Below are 15,326 nucleotides of genomic sequence, written 5' to 3'. Positions count from 1 at the left end.
TCATAATTTTGTATATTTCTATTAGCAACCACCACCACCTCCCACACTCAGATTCCTCTGAGGATAACATTCCTAGCCTATCCATTCTCTCCTCATAACTGTAATCCTCCATCCCAGGCAACACCCTGGTGAATCTCCTCTGCGCCCTCTCCTGTGCTATCATGTGACATACAATATTAAGTTGCATATAATATTGCACTTGTCTCTCAAGGGAAATCCTATCTGCTTTTTGTCTGCAGTCTAGCATAATTCCATGTAATGGTTTATAATGTCAATAACACAAGACAGCAAAATATACTGTACGTACAGCGAACATCAATCTTCTACATATAGTCAAACCCTCATACTTACATTGCACTCCTTTGCACCTTACTGCCAGAGTTCAGTCACATATGCATCATCAGTGGCACTCTGGTTTTTCAAATAAGTACCAGAATAGAACCATTAGTAAAAGTGAAGCCTGTGCATTGAAAGCAGAGAAGCATGGCTAAGGGCGAAGCAAGTAGTAGTGAAGAATGATTATGGATGAAAGTAATGTTCTCCAGGGATCAGTCAATATGAATAGCACTACTCTCTTTTAATGTATTTCCGAAGAGTTGTAATGGTTATATAGGGGCTTGTTGAAAGTTATCAAATGCACAAAGCTCTGATATATATTAGCTCGCAAAGAGATAATATCAAGAGGACAATAGGTCAGCAAAATGGGCAGTTAAGTGGTAGATGAAACTAAATGCATTAGAATCAAAAGACTCGATATAAAAATGGTGTAATTTTAAAGAGGTGCAGGAACAAAGACTATGCACACAAATTTTTGAAATAACAGGCATATTGAGGAGGTTGTTAAAAAAGCATGTAGGTTTCTTGGCTTTATTAATAGAGGCAGTACAAAAGCAAGGAAGTTATGCCAAACATAAAATACTGGCTAGAGCTCAGCTGGACTACTGTTCAGTACTGCATACCAAACTTTGGGCAGGTTGTCAAGGACACAGAGTGGATGCAGAAGGGAATTTACCAATGCAAAATGAAGAATTCAGTTACATAAGGAGATTAGCATGCTGCTCTCCTTATAGCAGAGAAGGTTAACAGAAGATCTGATAGAAGCATTCAAAACAATAAAGGATTTTGATAGAGTAAATAAGCATCTGTTTCCAGTAGCAGAAGGGTTAGTAACCTGTACAAACTAATTTAAGGTTATTGGCAAAAGAAACAGAGGAAAAAAAATAGAAAATATTTTTCCCCTATAGTTACTGTTACCTATAATGCACAGCCTGAGAAGATAATAATATCAAAAAGCAAATTGGATTTTACTTGGAAAAAAAACAATTATATAGCCATGGGAAAAAAGCAGGGAAATGAGACTAAATAGATAGATCTTCAGAACAGACTGTAAAGGAAGAGAAAGCCAAACAGCATCCTCCTTTGCTGGATTATACTATGATTCCTTCATATATTAGCAAGGGAAACAGCATGACAATCCAAACTAAACTTAAGCATCAAGGGGAAGCTGAATATGCACAGCCATTCAACATACTGTCTATTCATTGTGCAGAGTAGATTTGAATCTAGTTCAGATATTGGAATCAATGCTTTCCCTCTGACTTAATGTCCCTGGAAGAAATGCAACTAGACAATCTTAAATCAACTCCAAGAAACTGTGCATCAACAGTGTAAAAGTGCATAATCATATTTAAAGTGTTTAGGGATAGGCCACATCTATAATGGAAAGCCTCGCATTGTGGAACTTGGGGTTGACCCTCTGATTAAAGGACACTATAAGATCTGTATCAAGCTGATTTCAGGAACAGAATTACTTGCACTGAGGCAGGAAGTTTGTTTCACTCTTGAGCAATGACATCGATCGCCAAACTCAGAAGTACATCAAAAGGTACAAAATAAGAACATAACCCAATTAGATTGTATCTTATGAGAGATATTATAAGGTGACAACTGAGCTACGATAATTTAATAACATGGTACAGGTTCTATGCACAATAAGAACTATCCTACAGTGAGTACGTTGATGAACTGAAAGCTGTTTGGCGTCTTTTTATTTGCTTGAACTACTGTAAGTGAACTATGACCAGCAGTGGGAGACTGACCATTAGCCCATATCAACTAGAGGGAGCACAAACACAGCTTGTGCCAGTAAAACTACGCCTCATGCTTAGAGGCTGAAAATCTTTAAAAACATTATTGAAGCTTACAGTTTAAACATTTCAGCATTATTTCATAACAACATTCACAAAACATGGTTTTGATGTCACATATTTATTTAAGTGTAAAATTGAGGAAAAAAATAATTAGTTTCTGAAACAAAAATAATCTCAATATCCGAATAAGGCCAATAGCATGATATTACAACTGACGTTTGGCACAGAAATCGAAAAAGAAACAGTACACTAAAAATTTATTAACTGGACTCTGTAGAAACTGATAAGAATGGAAATTAAATCTAATCTTACTAGTCCTTAAGTATTATTAAAAATACAGGCACCAATATTTACAAATCTAATGGCATCATTAAAGTAGTCAAAAGTCCAACCACAATTACTTGGAAATTTTTGACCATATTAGAAAGAAGTAGTCCCAAATTTTCAATTACTTCAGCAAAGCGTAATCATTGTTTGTGTTCCCAAAACCAGTTTGTCAGTTTGAAGCAGAAAAATGCATTAGCTATTTAGCTCCTCTAAGGGGACAAGGGTTGAGGGGGCTGGGCAGTGTGGGTAGTAGAAAAAGTTGCTAGGCAGGGAGGGGGCATGGGGGAAGACAGGGATGATAAAAGCGAGGAGGTAAAGAAAGAAAGTTCACTGAAAAGAGAGAGCGAGAGAGAGAGTAACAGCTGTATATACTTTAAGTTTATTCACCAAGCTTTTTCTTCCTCCATATTCTCATAAGCTGTCTAGCCCAAGCATATTCTGATTTTTTGTGGCCTTCTTACAGAGGTTCACTCACTACTGCAACTCTTTAGTCATGGTACGGTACTGAGGGAAAATGGCCATGAAGTGCTGACAGATTACACTGCTCTAAACAGCTTAAGTCTCAAGAATGACTTGCCTTCACCCTCAACAGAGAGCACCCTATGTGGACCAAACTTCCCCAGGTTTTCCTTAATAGCTCTGCCGTTTTCCATTAAGCTATGGCATAAACATCAAGAAAACAAGAGAACTGGCACTGTACCATAGTTCTGTATAATGCCACATTATGTAAATGACCTAATCATTGCCTTGAAGGATAAAGCAGGACACCACAGAGCTCTGGCTTGTAACCTGGAAGTGTTCCAAGTCCCAGGATTTAAGCTCAGTCAAAATAAGTCTCAGATAGGGAAAAAGACAGTACAGTACCTGGGATGCATAATTGTATAATAATAAGGAAGGATGTGCTAGATAACAGATGAAGCGTGGTTAGCTCCATACCCCTTGCAAATTGGGGGTTGGAAAGGTTATGGAACTATTCACTTATTGCTGCAATTTCACATCCTTGGGCTTGTGACACTGGAGGTCTCAATAAAAACCTCAACGAAAGGAGGAACCCCCTTCAGGAGGAAGTAGAGTGGAGACCAGATGAGAAGGCAGCATTTTTTGATATTAAAATCACCCTGGTCTCCACACATGTCCTCTGTTTACCGCACTCAACACTATCACGATTGCTGTGGCAATGAGGGAGTGTATAACAACACAGTAGAGGTACAGATCCAGGGCAACATGGAAAGGCTTGTAGCAAGTTATTCCACAAAACCAATTGCTATGGTAGAGGGACATCCCTGGGGTGTATTCGCCACAGACTGTGCAGCAGGTCAGTGCAACTTAGCTTACCTACTGTATATTGTTGGTGGGACAGCCCAGACGGCACACTACCCCTCACCACTGTAGAGTTCCTGAATAAAGGGAAGCTGAGGGCAGCTTGGGAGACAGTCCTCATCACCAAAGATTAGTCAGAAACAATAGTATGAGGCATTGCAATTAACCCTTCAAGTCACATTCCAACAGAAGGGGATGCACAGATTATCAGGTGGAAATATAGTAGGAAGAAGATACTAGTGTATAGGAAACACCTTGAGCAGAGGAGGCAAAGGGGATATTCATTAATCGGTCCCCATGTAGATGGGAAGTCATGGACCAGACAGTCTGTGGTAACAGTGGAAGGATAGCAAAACACCCAAGGATAGCACCTACAGCACGACATTACTAATTTCATTACAATATCCCCAAACTCTTAAAATGAACTTATGGGACGTGTGAATCACAAAACAAACCATTCTATCCTCAGACAGGACAACAAAGTCATTAAAAATGAAACCCCACCACCCATTCAGGGCAACACACAGTGGAGGAACTCAAGACTGGTCATACAAATTCCCCAATGGACTTGGATCATCTCCCACATACTTGTAGTGAGTTAGGAACCGTTATGCACGGTAGTGTAGTGGCTAGCGTAACGCTTTACAGCGCCAGCGACCTGGGTTCAATTCCGGCCACTGTCTGTAAGGAGTTTGTACATTCTCCCCATGACTGTGTGGTTTTCCTCTGGGTGCTCCGGTTTCCTCCCACATTCCAAAGACGTACAGGTTAGGAAGTTGTGGGCACGCTATGTCGGCGCCGGAAGCATGGCGACACTTGCGGGCTGCCCCCAGAACACTACGTAAAAAGATTCATTTCACTGTGTGTTTCGATGGACATGTGACTAATAAAGATATCTTATCTTTACTTTCCATGCAAGATAAAACGGTAAAGAGTAGCACCAGATAACTAACAAGGATATAGCTCCATCCTGGGACATGCTGTTGTAAAGTCTAGGGTTGGGGAAGGATTTTAGTGAAGGTCTTGGTATCCTTATTCAAGCAGAACCCCCACACAGGATGTGTCGGGACACCACCTCTACAACAGTGCCCAGTTTGAGTTCCTGAGACAGATTTTTGTTCAGGGGGCCAACAGTAGTGTATATTAAGGAGCAGGGAGAGAGAAAAAGTCAAAGGCTATACTTCAGAGGTAGCAGCAAGCACTGGCCTTCAATCTATTTCTATTGTATCCAATATTGATAGCAGAAGCAATAATCAACAAGAAAGATCACCAGGACACACCTGTCAATAAAGACAGCTATTGATTAGAATGGCAGGTGCACAATGTTTACACAGACAGCAAGTACTTAACATAATTGGTTCTCTAAACTAACCACAGTACTTATACAGACCCTGATTAGTTGTAATGAAGCTGCAGTAGGAGCAATCCTGATTTTCAATATGTATATAGATATATATCAGTCGCAGAAAAGGATAGAGAGCAAATGTGAAATGGGTACAAAACATTCTGGGATACTTGGCCAAATATATAGAAAATTTTGCAGGCTGCACTAAAATTGATGGGACAAAGGTCAAAGTAAACAGCAATCCACATCTACACATTGAGTGACACATTGAAACTCTGAGCCTGAAAACACTGATGAGATAAGGAGGACAAGTACTGTAAATAGGTGTGATATGCATGAGATTACTGACAACAACCATCGATAGGAAACAGACCAGGTATGAATGGATCGAGCTTGAGGAGCACCATACATTTGAAATACCTGACAATATTGTATCAGGAGGGGGCCTGTCCCTCAAATTTATTTAGTTATTGAGTCCCATAGCACAGAAACAGACTCTTCAGCCCACCGAGTCCACACTGAATAACAAGCACACATTTACGCTAAACTTATTTTATTTGCCCCACATTCCCATCAACTTTCACCCCATCATCCCCTGATTCCACCACTTACCTGCACATTAGGGGCAATTTAGAGTGATCAATTAATCAACCAACCTTGCAGTCCTTTGGAAGGTGAGACGAAACTGGAGTACCCAGAGGAAATCCACATGGTCTCAGGGAGAACATCCAAACTATACTCACACAGTACCAGAGGTCAGGATTGAGCCTAGGTCCCTAGAGTTGTGAGGCAGCAGCTTTACCAGAGTACTCCTTTACTACTGTGCTGCCCTAACCATAGGAGATCCCAGATAGCTACCTGGCAATCAGCCTCACCAAAAAATGGTCAAGGTCATGACTGATGGGCTGGCAATCACCTACCACATCTCATCACTGTATCCAAAATATATAAAACATCATATACGTTGATTCTCAGAGAGAGTCCTCCACCTGATCTCCCCTACGTCCGCATGTAGAGAGCGCGCGAATAAAGGCTTATTGCATTTATTGCTCCTGTCTTTAAGTGGCACTTTGCTTACAACAGCAGGTTCAAGAGATAATGATGGCTAAACTGTGAAATAATTTGAAAATATGAGAAGATCACAATCACAACATTGCTTAAGTGACAGCCATTTTAGTTTATCAGAGACTTGTGGTGAATACTTGGTGCAGTTTTGGACAGCCTAATATTTCTGGAGAGTAGGAAGAGGGCAACAGCCAGGATTGCATTGAAAGAGTCAACTCCAGAGTCAATGAAGGTTTCAACAATAGACTGAGGCAGGGACAGGGTTGGGTGAATTTACGACTTGGGTATGGCAAGAACATGTGACTGAATACACAGCTTGTGGTCACATATAATACCAAGCTTGTGAAATGTTCAGCTAATTTTCAGTGGGAAAGTGTGTTTTGGAGACAATTGTTTGCAATGGGGATTTAAGGTTATCACTTCATATAGCCCAGATAAGCTTGAGAGTTTGGCCTACTCTTGTTTCTACACCCGATGTTTCTTATAAATACTTGAAAACGCAGTGTAGTTGTATGGGGAAACAAAAGGGGAGGTGAAGAAATTGGGTAGATCATTCAAAGATTCAGTGAAAGCAGGAAAAGCCAAATAATTGCTGTCTGTGTTGTATCATTTCATGATCATCAGTGTCAACTCTTCAAAGACACTCTGTTTAATGTGCTTTGAGATATCCCGAGTCTGCAAAAGGTGCTATGTAAATTTAAGTCTGTTAGGTCCTTCAGGTGTCACACTAGCCACATACTTACTTTTATGATGTAATGTTGACTTTCACACTCAAATATACACATTCAGCATGTTTGTTTTGATCATTAAAAGTTACTGATATACGTACAGTTGTTTGTTGATCTGTGCTGTATTGTCAGTACCTGTCTACACAATCACCTTTTTACAGTAGTTTTCTAGAAGTTATATTCTTTCATATCTTAAATTACATTAATAAACTAATCCTAAAAATAGATCTAAGTAATAAATCCCCCGCAAGTACAGACAAATGTTGCACCGATTATCCAGCTTAAATGATCTTCTCATCAGTTAATAATGTACCTTCATCAATCTTTTTGGCAATAGAACATTAATGTGTAGTTTTCTATGTTAATAGAACTATATCAGAAAAAGCTTTGACCTCTACATAGCTTTTTGAAATATTCCACATATTTGTCTAGAACTGGCCTTCTAACTTGTATAAAAGATCATGGAATAAATGCTTGCTAATAGGAGTAACGTGTACCAGCTAAATAAGATTTATAAAATACAATATGTAGGCTCAGGAAAATTGATTTAATTGTTGCAAATGTTTCAAATGGCACAACACAGAGATTGCAATATAAATTACTGTATGAAAAATCAATGCCCTGACAACAGACCAGAATATTTCCAATTAGAGAGTCAGTCCTTGTTAAGTGAAAGTCCCCATCCAATAAAACAATGTTCGTGACTTTTCAGTTCTAATCTAACAGACAGTTGAAAGGGTAGATGTCAAACACATTTAGCAAAAGTGAAATAAATATTTTGGGAAGAATTCACAGGAAAAGCACACTCCAAGGAAAATTGTTAAAATGTTAATGCAGATAAATGATTCTATTAACAGAACAGATTTGGTTTGATATTGAAAGGAAATGGTTTAGGAACACTATTTTCTGATCATCAATTTTAAATAAATAAAGTTAAAAAATGGAACATTGTTCTACTTTTTTTATATATGAAAAGCACTATTAGTCAGGTCAGCAGCATAACAAACCTCCCTGCTGGCTTGTATTTTTGTTTTGTTGCCTAAACAGAAAAAAAAAGTGCATTTGCTTAATGAGTAAAAACCATGCCAAACAAATTTTGATAATCCACAACAATAACAGATCGTGTTACAACAGATATACTAAAGAAGTTCACTGGCGCTTTTCACAGATGTCTTTTTGAAAATGCATTCATATTTGTGGATCTGGCTGGTTTTTCTTTAGAAGGGCCAGCATTTATTCACCATCCCAAATTGGTTTTAAAAAGGGAATGGTAACCCACCTTCTTGAACTGCTGCAGGGTAAGGAATTAGAGAATTCAGACCCAGCTACGATGAAGGAACGGTGATATATTTGGAAATGGTTGTGTTCCCATGCATCTCCTGTCTTTGTCTTTCTTGGTGATAGAGATCACAGGTGTGGGAGGTGCTAATAAGAGTAGCCAAAGCAAGTAAATGCAGTGCACGTTGAAAGATGCACACTGTAGCCAGTGTGTGCCAGCAGCAGAGGGAATGAATGTAAGGGTGGTCAATGGAGCATCTATCCAATGCATTGCCTTATTCTAGAGGTTGCCAGGCTTCTGGCATGTTGCTGGAACTGCACTAATCCAGCAGATGGAAAGTATTCCATCGCTCGTGTTGGAAAAGTTTGAGGTATTATTCACTCAACACAGAATAGCCAGCCCCCTGAACTGCTCTTGTGGACACAGTATTTATGCAGCTGATCCAGTTGAGTTACTGGTCAATGGCAACCCACAGGATGTTGATGGTAGGAGTCTTGGCAACTGCAATGCCATTGAATGTCAAGGTTAAGTGCAGTTGTACAAGAGGCTGGCGAGGTCGCACCTGAAGTGTTGTGTTCAGTTTTGGTCACCCTGCTAGAGGATGTCACGAAGTGGAAAAAGTTCAGAAAAGATGTGCAAGGATATTGTCAGGACTCATGGGACTGAGCTTGGGCAGGCTAGGACTTTATTCCTTGGAGCGTAGGAGACTGAGGGGTGATCTTATAGAGGTGTATTAAATCACAAGGGACTTAGATTGGGTGAATGCACACCGTCTTTTTCCCAGGGTTGGGGAATCAAGAATGAGAGGGCATAGATTTAAGATGTGAGGGGAAAGATTTAGTAAGAACCTGAGGGGCAACTTTTCAGAGGGTGGTGGGTATATGGAACAAGCTGCCAGAGACAGTTGTTGAAGCAGGTACACTAACAACATTTAAAGGACATTTGGACAGGTACATGGATAGGAAAGGTTTAGAGGGATATGGGTCAAACGTAGCCAAATGGGACTTGCTTAAATGGGCATCTTGGTCAGCATAAAAGAGTTGAGATGAAGGGTGTTTCTGTGCTGTACATGGGACTCTTGTACAGCATGCTGTTCAACCTGTGAAGTACATAATGATTCTACACAAGAACAATTCAGCTGGTCCCACCTCCCTGCTCTTCCTTCACAGCCCTGCAAAATCTTTCCTTTCAGATACTTCTCAGAGTACTGTTTGAACATTACCACTGAATCTGCCTCCATTACTACATCTGCAATTCAGCAAATTTTAAATTGCTCAAGGTAACCATATATTGAAAGAACAACAAGGTAGAAATCCAAACACATGACAGAAATCTAATCTTTGAATCTATGCATTCTAAAGACCCTGCCTAGATTGCCTCCTTTGATAATCTACATGGATTAAATAACTAATAACTTCTTATTTACTAACATTGTTCATCAAGAACTTATATACTTTGTGTATCACAACATAATCACCCCACAGCATACTCATAACCACATTATATACATGGAACACAAACAGTTGGCAAGTTGAGATAAAGGCAGGATCAATATTGATATTTGTTCATAAACTATCTTCAAAATCAGAAAAAAGGTCATGAGTACCTGAGCTCTGTATTTGAAAGTCATTTCTTTTGAACTTAACTGGATTACTAAGCAGCATCATTTTTAGCTTTACCTGATACTTCTGTGAGAAAAGTATACAGAATGTAGGTAGCTCAAGGACCTTATTCTCTCTTGTCAATTCCAAAAACACAGAATGTAAACATGCACCAAAGTTTACGGTCGGTGGAAAAAGCAGAGGAGCAAGACTAATTGGATAATTCTTTCAGGGTTGGCACAGATGGAAATGGTCACCTTCTGTGCTGTAACCGAACAATATCTAAGCGTTGTAGATATTAACTGCCACCTACTTTTAAAACTGGTGTTGTGAGTCAATGGACTATTGCACAACTGCATGATTTCATTTCAATTGATTCATGCTGAGCAGTAACTTGTAAATCTCTCCAAGTTCACAGCCTGCTGTTCTGAAACTACTGCCCTTCATCCAATCACCTTTTCCATTTCAAAATTATTGAACAGGTCCTTAAAAAGTTCCAGTATTTCCCTTTATTTCACTCAATATCCAATTTTGCCTGAATACACTTCTTTGATTTCCTCATTTAAAGCATACAATTGGTAATCACCAAAATATATAATCGTCTGTCAAAGATAAATGTGATATTATTAATACAAGGAAGGTTTTAATGTAGATACTTAGGTACATCAGAAATCATTGTTACATCCATATTTTAAGAATCTTGTCCTACTGTAAACATAGAAAAATAATGCATCATACCCAAGTGATTCAAAATGGCAATCTTCTCAGTACAACTTGGAGAATAAATGTAACAGGCCAGATCATAGTTACCATCAGCTGGCAATTCCTAGAATAGCTGATTATCTGGAACGCTGCAATTTACCATTAGTAGATGAGGTGCTGCTCCTCGAGCTTACACTGAGCTTCAATGGAAAGGTATGGGAGCCAAAGACAGAATAGGTCGAAGAAGTGAAGTGATAGGCAACTGTATTTAAGACTGAATGGAGATGTTCTGCAAAATGATCACCCAATTTGCATTTGGTTTCTTAAAGTACAGACTACCACATCCTGAACACCAAATGCACTAATCTAAATAGGAAGTACACAAAAATCAATGCTTTACCTGGAAAGAGCATTTGTGATCCTAGATGGCAGAAAGGAAAAAGGCCAAAGGACAACAGCTACACCTCTTTTAGTTGCTTGGAATGGTCCCATGAGGTGAGTGAAACAAAACATCCTGGAGAGAACAGTTCCTTCAGAATACAGGCAACTCTCATATTATAGCACTTCAGGTAATGGAAATTTGTCCTTACAGAATTCACAAATCATTACCCAAAAATTGAGAAATGGAATAAAATTCACCGTCATAGAATTTATGTGAAAAAAGTAAATAAATAAAAACAAGTTATTACTTCAACTGGCGTTTCTTCAGGTATGCGCAGATGACGTGGCTTTACTTTACAGAATATCTCGATATGGACCATTTTCTTGGAATGCAATCCCTGCCCATCAACCCCATAATGGGGGTGAGGGGTCGCCAGGACTGGAAAAGGAAGGGAAACTTGTATTTACTGGTGGCATTACATGAGAACTGCCAAAGATCTATTAACTGCATTACCTGTCCACCTGATTTCTTGATTTTTGATTTATGACTTCTGGTTTTTGTTATTGAAAAGATATGAGTCAACTTACTGCAAGATCGAGACTTGATGGATCAAGTGGCCTCCTCCTGTGCTTTACTGATTCTAGATATCATTCTACAAAAATGCACAGAACACAATTTTTGAAATGGAGAGAGGGAGAGGGAGGACATATCCAATATAAGGGATATGCACTATTCCATACATACCCGCATCTGCAGTCCTTTGTTTCTCTACAAGGGAAGAAGACTCAGCACGGCAGGCAGTGCGTAAGAAAGAATATGAAAATCAAGGACGGACAAATATTAATTTATATCCTGTTTTTCAGGACCTTAACGTATCCCAAAATTCTTTCTAGCCAAATAAATACTAAAGGAATGTCGTCCCTTTGAGCTAAAGACTTAATAGGCCTGGAAAGAGCTGATGGTTAGCTGACAGGTTCCCATCAACCACTTTTTAGCTGCCATGTGGGCATAAGCACATGACTACATTGCACTACAGTGGACACTGTTCTCATGCTTTTTGTTCTAATTGTGTTCTTTCTTGTATAATTTTGTTAATTTATGATTTCTTGTGAATGTTGCTACGTGCCCGTGATGCTGCTGCAAGTAATTTTTCATTGCGTCTGTGCATATATGTACTTGTGCATATGACAGTAAACTCAACTGTGACTTTCGACTTTGATCAGCATATCCTGGACTTCTGTGCCCGCACGGCCAGGGTATCAGATACGGTTGTTTATGATCTCCCGCTCTATCCCTGGATTCACCACACAAGTCCAACAGCAGTTCCTGATCAGCCTGAACTGAGGGGCCAGATACACCTCATAAACAACTCACACATCCATTAGCCCATTCATTTGAAAGTGGCTGTTTTACGTTCAAACTTTAATGAACATTATGATATAATTTATTTATCAGTTAACTGTTTAACTAAAATTATTGTTTTAATTTATTAACATTAGCATAAAATGAAAAGAAAAGACTTCAAATGTTATCAAAAAGCAGGCCTGAAGGCTGGGAAAATTTCTCATGTTAGTAGGAGGACCCACAAATTTAAAAGGGAGGGGAAAGTAGAACAGAAGAGTAACCTAACAAGGACTATAAAAACAGACTGCAAAAACTTCTACAGATATAAGTAAAAAGAGATCAGCAAAAGTTAATGCGGTTCCTTTACTGGTTGAAACAGGTGAAATAATAGTGGGGAATAAGGAAACTGTAGAGAAGCTGATCTAATATTTTAAGTCCGACTTCAAGGAAGAAGACACAGAACATCTCCCAGAAACAGTGAAGAACAACAGGTCTGGAGAGAATGGAGAGCTGAAAGAAGACAAGTGAAAAGAACATTATTGGAGAAAGTAATGCAACTGAAAGCCAATAAATCCCCAGGACCTGATGAACTGCATTCCAAGGTTTGAAAGAGCTGGCTATGGAGATGGTGGATGGACTGACATATTCCTGAATTCCAAAGATTCTAGAACAGTTCCCACATATTGGAAGATAACAAAATGCAACCCCACTGCTTAAGGAGAGAGGGAGAGTGAAAAATGGAGAATAGTTAACCTGGCGTCAGTAGATGGGAAGATGCTGAAATTAAGTGGCAACAGGGCAAATAGGAAGTAGTAACAGGGTAGGACAAGGCAGATTTGAGGGGAAAACAGGGCTTATTTGCATAGTCGTAGGAATGTTGCTTCCTCGAAGTCACATCTCAAAATAAGGGGTCGGGCATTCAGAACTTCGATAAAAAGAAATTTCTTCACCCAGTGGGTAGTGAATCTTTGGAATTCTGTTACCCAAGAGGGCTGTGATGGCTCACGAACACTGCCAAAGTGCTAGTTGCAGTTTTGTGAGATCCAACCCATTAGCAAATCAGAACCTGAAAATAATGTACAGCATGCTGTATGACACCATCGATCATAAAACAGGAGACAAAAAATGGTCAATTCATGATTTCTCATTGTCATATCAATGTCTATCGCATTAGAGTAATGAAACAGACAAAACCACCATTATGACAAAACCATAAATAATACATGCTTAAGACATTTTGAAGCAATCCTACATAACGATTAAATAAAAATCAAGTTTCATCCTTCAACATTTCACCTTCACATGACATTTAAACAAATGGATTTTGATTACTGAGGTTCCCCAAGAATGCCTTAAAGGCTACACTTGAAGCAGCTGTTCATGCTTTGCACTTGTTTTTAACTGTTGAAGGTATAACTTTTTATTAAGTCATTACACATAGCTGTTGGCAAGGGCCTGTTTCATGTTTTTTCTGAAATCTGTGTGTTTTTGCTGCAGGAGCCCTTATCACTGCAAACATTGTGGCTATACAGCAGATGGCTTTTTGTCAACAACATTCTAATGGGGTTCTTGTGCAAACAGATGTAAATAAGGGCTTACTGACAGTTTTCTCCTGAATAAAGCTGAAAAACAGAGCAGCAAAATATACAATTCTACTCTGACGAGATAAAGCAGAAGAGCAAATGTTTATAATCTGAAATAAAAATCAGAATATGACAAATGCAAAACAGTGTTGTTGAAACCATGATGAGAAACTGGATGAGACACCTTTCCTGAACTTCTTCCCAACCTGGAATTTAGATGCCAAACATTCAACTAAACGGCTATTCACACATAATTTCTCCAATTCAATATAATACATTTCCTGTTCACCTTGGTGTCAGTGTTAGCAAGGCGAGCAAACTCAGACAGGATGCCTGCTTTTCTGGCCATTGTTCTGCAATCACATTCCAACTGCCTCTTGAACTTCCTTTTCACTGCCACTCTGAACTTTTGGCCTGTGAAATCCTCCGATCAAATTCAATGTAAATTTCAAGGCCATAATCATCATCCACAAAGATCTCTAGTGAACTTCAGAAACTTCTGATCTTTGCCCCCAATGTTTTCTTTTGTTTTGAATCCATTTTGCATCACAAGTACAATGGCACTTGCTGCATTATCATTTTACAATGGAGGAATTAACATGATATAGTTATGGCAGCATGAACAGATTACTATCAACTAATTCACAACATTTTAATGAACGGATAAGTGGAAGTTCAACAAGTTGTTTAGAAATTCAACTATGATATCTACATAAAGCTAAGATTCCCAAAACGCAATTACAACTTAAAAATGTGATTTACTTTTTAATACAAAACCCAACAATCCTTAAACAACTATAAATTAAGAGATCAAATTGAAAGGAAGACTCGTATATTTATAAACCCTTTCACAATCCTTTCAGAACACTTGAAAGTTCTTTCTGGACATCACAGAACTTCTTAAGTATAATTCCTGTTGGACTGCAGAAATTGCTAATTTTATAAACCAAAGGCTCCCATATAACCACCAGATAATTTGTTTATAAATGTTGAAGGATAACTATTGACCAGGAATTACCCTTTCCAAAATAACGTCACGGGTTTTTCTTTTACATCCACCATATCTTTCAAAAAGAGAACACCTCTGACAGTGCAGTGCAGTGCAGCGCAGCCAATAATGCAACTGCTCCTGCCCACATAGAACAGTATAGCACAGGATCAGGCCTTCAGCCCACAATGTCTATGCCGAGCATGATGCTGAACGAAACTAATCCCTTCTGGCTGCACTGGATCCATATTCCTCCATTCTCCGCATATTTGTGTGCCTATCTAGTCTCTTGAATGCCACTATTGTACCTGCTTCCACCAGCACCCCGGTAGTGCGTTCCAGGCACCTACCATTCTCAACGTAAAAATACTTGCCCTGCACATCCCCTTGAAATTTTCTCCCTCTCACTTTAAAGCTATGCCCTCTAGTATTCGACATTTCTACTCTGGGGAGAAAGATCCTGGCAGTCCACCCTACATCCCCACTCCCTTGTCAATCATCCAAGCCCGGAG

At 39.1% G+C, this 15,326-nt stretch overlaps 1 protein-coding gene across 1 annotated transcript in view; it reads right to left on the bottom strand.

Annotated features, from left to right (window-relative positions):
- The window catches only part of cdkal1 (CDK5 regulatory subunit associated protein 1-like 1), a gene marked incomplete at its 5' end in the record, with an annotated part of 448,677 nt that overhangs the window by 410,253 nt on the left and 23,098 nt on the right, over positions 1-15,326 (bottom strand). The gene's annotated exons all lie outside the window — the stretch shown is intronic.

This window comes from Pristis pectinata, chromosome 5 (genome assembly GCF_009764475.1).
Source record: "Pristis pectinata isolate sPriPec2 chromosome 5, sPriPec2.1.pri, whole genome shotgun sequence".
NCBI lineage: Eukaryota > Metazoa > Chordata > Chondrichthyes > Rhinopristiformes > Pristidae > Pristis > Pristis pectinata.
The sequence above is the reverse complement of the archived record's forward strand: the minus strand, read 5'-3'. Positions and strand labels throughout refer to the sequence as shown.